Below are 4,909 nucleotides of genomic sequence, written 5' to 3'. Positions count from 1 at the left end.
TCATAAACTCTTGTAAATTCACTGTCCCATCCTCTGAAAGAAAAATGCAAGCCAAAGGACATGGAAAAAGTAAATAATCAAATATAAGAAACAGACAACTATAATTGCTATATTGAGAAATAATGTATAGATATGGCTTTGAAACTGAGATATATATTCAGTCAAAAACACAGGTGCATACATATCATTCAGACACAAACACATATACTCATCCTCTATAGATTTCCCACTTTATGCTGTTACTGAGGATTACTAGAACACAGATGACAATAACTAGAACCCAGATGAACAGTAGGTATTTTAAGCCTTGGATAATCTATGAAGCAGAAAAGCCTCTTAAGAATTCTTGAAACATTCAAACTGATTCATGTTAACTAAGATAAAGGATACCTAGAAATACATTAAATACTCACCCCTGGGAGCCACATTCTTCAGTGCTCTTTGAATCACATCTTGGGGTAATGGAACTCCTACAGTTTTCAACATGAAGTCTAGGTCATCAGGGTTTGCCACGTTTTTCTTAATGGAGGCCAGAACTTTCAAGGAGTCTTCTGTTTCTATTTGGGAAAAAAAAAAAACACAGTACAAAAATTTTTTTAAACACTCAAATATTATTAGTAGATTCTGAATGATAGTAATAACTACTGCTACTACTGCCCATTGAGTACTGTCTGAGCTTGCTAGACACAAGCAAGCTCATCTCAGAGATTACATGTATCTCATCTCATTTAATCCCACAAAAGCTCTGTGGAGTCAGTACCAATATTTCCCTTATTTAAGAGATAAGAAAACCTAGCCTTAGAGAGGCTATTCTGTCCAAGAACCCATAGATACTAGATGTGAAATCAAGTCTGAAATCCAGGATAACTGATGTTATAGGCAGAATGTTTAACCATGATGTTAACCAAGTCATTGCAGATATTTAAATCTGAGATTTAAGAATGATTACATAGAACTCAGAACATCTGCTTAGTCTCTTCTCTATCATATTTGAGGCTGAGAATTCGATTAAAGATATGACAACTAACCATAAATTAATTGTTTTGTCTAACATTGGATAAATGGTCATCTTTTAATATGACTGTCATCAATGAATTTTTTTCATTTAGCAAATCACTTGCATGCATCAACACATATACACAAAAATGTCCCCCCAAAATGGAAAGCTTGGTACTAATATATAACTACCAAAAAAGGTAATATTTAATTTGGAAAGTACCATGGATAAATTATTCTACCAAGCAAAAAAAATGTTAAATATTGTATTATGATGAACATCATTATATCAAAAACATTTACCCTGTATGAGTTTAAACTTATGAACGACCTATCTAGGAGAGTCTTACAGGTGTCAATTACAAAACCAAGGATTAAAGAAAAACTATTTCATCTATTGAAATACTTACCACTTTGCCATCCTAAATAATTTCATTTTGTAGCTCCCTAAATTAGGTCTTTTGAATTCAGTTTGGTTTCAATTTAGAAAACATTTAGAAAGAGTTTAGAAAACATTAAGCATTTAAACTCTTCTCAAAAATACTGGCTTCTCCAAGAAGACTCAGGGAATCCAAAATAGTTGTGAATTTACTAATTAAATTAGCCTAAACATTGAGGAGACCCAGAAGTTCCACAGACTTTTTTTACGTTGAGGATGCTGGTTAATTAAATATATTAAAAACAGATTACATACAATCCCTTATGGATTGGTAGTGGAGTAGTGGAAGAATACCATAAAGGAAGTGTATATGTTTCAAAATGTTCCTATATGTTTCTAAATATTTCAACAGTGAATTGTCTCATGACAAAATCTCATTTTAATAAAGAGATAATAGGATAGAGAAAAAGAAGTAACACTGATCTTATTCCCACAGAATTTTGGTAAAATAGCAGATATTTCCAACTGATAGCAGTCATCTTGGATCACAAACTTGGACACTAGGATGAATCATCTAGATAAATTTTGTCTATTTACTCTTTTTGAGTGATGAACAAATATACTACAATTCTAGAAAATATCAGTTGAGAAAACACCAGGACTAGAATCCCCTATTGATTCTTGATCCACTGTACATTTATTTATGTGTGTGTGCATATTTACATATTTAGGCATACACACACACACACACACACGTCTTTCTTTACAGCATTAGAAAACTGCATAAATGAATATAATTAACACCAAACAATTCCATTCAAACTTTTTATTGTTAAAAATTCTCACTCACTTGAAGCTTTAGTAAAATACGGCGTTTGCATCAACTGACTCAGGCAATCTTTTAAGTTCACTTTCCCCTCTTCTGAAAATGGAACATAAAGGGATGAATAACATTTGGTCAAAAGATACCAAGCAATGGTATTAGAAGATATCCATGCCTACTTAATCTTTAAGACTAAAATGTTTTCTAACTCTGATTCTGCTATACATACCTCAGAATAACTATGAAAAGGAATATGATTATGATGACTCTTGTGGTCATTTTTGTTGTAGTGTCAATGAGCATTTTGTGGATTTTACACACACCTTAACCAATTGGGCCAACTGTTTTGGTATGTTTCCTCTCCCATTTTATATTATCTTAATTTTTCAGTATCACAAGTCCTATAAGTGCCTATATTTTCAAGGAAGACAATTTATCTGCCAGAAAATAAGTCTTATAAACCAAACTCAACCATAATATCTAAAGAAGACTACGCTTATGAGCAAAAATATATTAGTAAAGGAAGTGTGCAATCTTTGGCTTTCTATCAGGCATATGCTTGGGACTTAAGATGAAAAAGAGCAACCCAAGGCTCTGCATGTAAACTAAACATTCCATTGGCAGGATTCTAAAAACTCCAGCATAGCCCATTGAGAATTCTAGGGAAACCCAACTGGTTGTGTGCATCAGCACACTAAGGATTAGGTCTTTGTTTCATGGGCTTGAGACAGCTTCACAGCTTCTGACAAACAAATAGGATAGAGAGAGGAAGATTATATTTTCCTAGGATACTCAATATTAAGATAATCCAGAACAAATTCTCATTCAGCCCTAAAAGGGAAAATCTAGAGTTGCCGAACTCATTGCATTTGATTCCTCATCACTTAAGCTCTTTGGATTCTGAGTGAAAGTAAACACAAGCCTTTTGTGTTTAATAAATGACTCAGAAGTGTTACAGCTCTTTTAGAATTTGTCTAGCAGGCTTTCTGGTTTTTGCCAGAAAACCCTTCAAAAAATTTTCTTTAAATAAAGAAATGACTCAGAAGAGAAAATACATACTATCAACACAAACGGATCCAAGCACCTCCTGTAATTCTTCCTCTGGAAAATAAATCCCCAGGCCTTTCAGTACAGAATTTACATCATCAGCATCAAGTTTTTCATTGGTGACTTTGTCTAAGGCCTTTGCAAGTTTGTTAACCTCTATCAAGGTAAAATAGAAAATATTTTCAGTTTAGCTACAGTCATATTGTAAATAATAAACTACAGTTCAAAACATTAGTATAGGTACCTGACATCGTTAATTTAAAGATGATATAGCACAGTGCAATTCACCTTAAATACTCAGGGGAGGGATCATTCCAAACTTCATCATCCAAAAAAATCCTTGATAACATTCTTGGTATGCGCCCTTACAGCATTTTTATATTTTAGTGGTATTTAATTAAAACTCTTTAATGGCAAACTTTGTTTCAGTTAGCAAGGTATCCTGACCATTTTCCCTTTCAATACACTATTCTACCAGCACCATTTTAAATGACTGTATAGTATTCCACTGCATTAATATATCCTATCTTTCTAAATCAAAGTTTAATTGTTATCATAAGTGGAATCCTGATGATAAATTTTCTTAAACATGCATCTGTTCACTAATGGTTTTTTCCTAACATAAATTTCCAAAGTTAAATGGGGTGCACGGTTTCAAGGCCTTTGAGATACAATGCCAAATAATGAAAGAAATAGTCATTTTACCACATCCTTTCTAACTTCAACTTATTCTTTCTTCCTTTCTTATTTTTCTGAAAGAGCTTCTAGATGATAATGCCAATCCTCCCCTCCAATTCCTCCCCCTCAAAAAGCAAACTCCTTTAGGAATTGAATTACACATATAAATTAATTTTGAGAAGTGACTTTAGTAAAATATGTGAAATCCATCAATAAAATATTTCTCCATTTATTCAAATCATCTTTTTCAGCTATCAGCTCTATGACAATGACTTTCAAATGTTTCTATCACTGAACTCATCCAAATTTTAGTTCACATGTCTAACTGTTCCCTACCTAACTCTTCCTTCAAAGCCTTCCTCCATTTTTCCCTAAAACTCTCACCTTCACCTGAACTCCTAAAATAATAAACGTGTAACCACTCATTTGATCTTTTGGTATATTAGTTACACTTTTATATAAATGGCTTATTTTTCCAGCTAGACTTTAATATCCTTGTGGTCTACCTCTATACCATGCATATTTGTATTAAATATATGTATACTAATTATATTAACTTGTGATTATGATATAAGATCAATTTTTCAACTAAACTAATAAGCTATAACATAGTTTAAAAAAATAATAATCCCTGAACTTGGAGTCTAATTTTTTTTTTTTTAGACGGAGTCTTGCTCTGTTGCCCAGGCGGGAGTACAGTGGCACGATCTCTGCTCACTGCAATCTCTGCCTCCCAGATTCAAACGATTCTTCTGCCTCAGCCTCCCAAGTAGCTAGGACTACAGGCACATGCCACCACACCTGGATAATATTTTGTACCTTTAGTAGAGACAGGGTTTCACTGTGTTAGCCAGGGTGGTCTCGATCTCCTGACCTTGTGATCCACCCGCCTCAGCCTCCCTAAGCTTCACTTTTCTCATTCTTGATTATAAGAAACCTACTTAACACAGTAGTCAAAAGAATAAACTGTGTAAAACAAATTATAT

The 4,909-nt window shown here is 33.4% G+C and overlaps 1 non-coding gene across 1 annotated transcript; it reads left to right on the top strand.

Annotated features, from left to right (window-relative positions):
* Positions 1 to 3,145: 3,145 nt before the first annotated feature.
* On the top strand, positions 3,146 to 3,207 carry LOC112610444. The gene has a single exon (XR_003116346.1). It is a non-coding gene; the product is annotated as a U7 small nuclear RNA (small nuclear RNA).
* The last annotated feature ends 1,702 nt before the right edge of the window (positions 3,208 to 4,909 follow it).

This window comes from Theropithecus gelada, chromosome 16 (assembly GCF_003255815.1).
Source record: "Theropithecus gelada isolate Dixy chromosome 16, Tgel_1.0, whole genome shotgun sequence".
NCBI lineage: Eukaryota > Metazoa > Chordata > Mammalia > Primates > Cercopithecidae > Theropithecus > Theropithecus gelada.
This window is presented reverse-complemented; position numbering and strand designations above follow the sequence as displayed.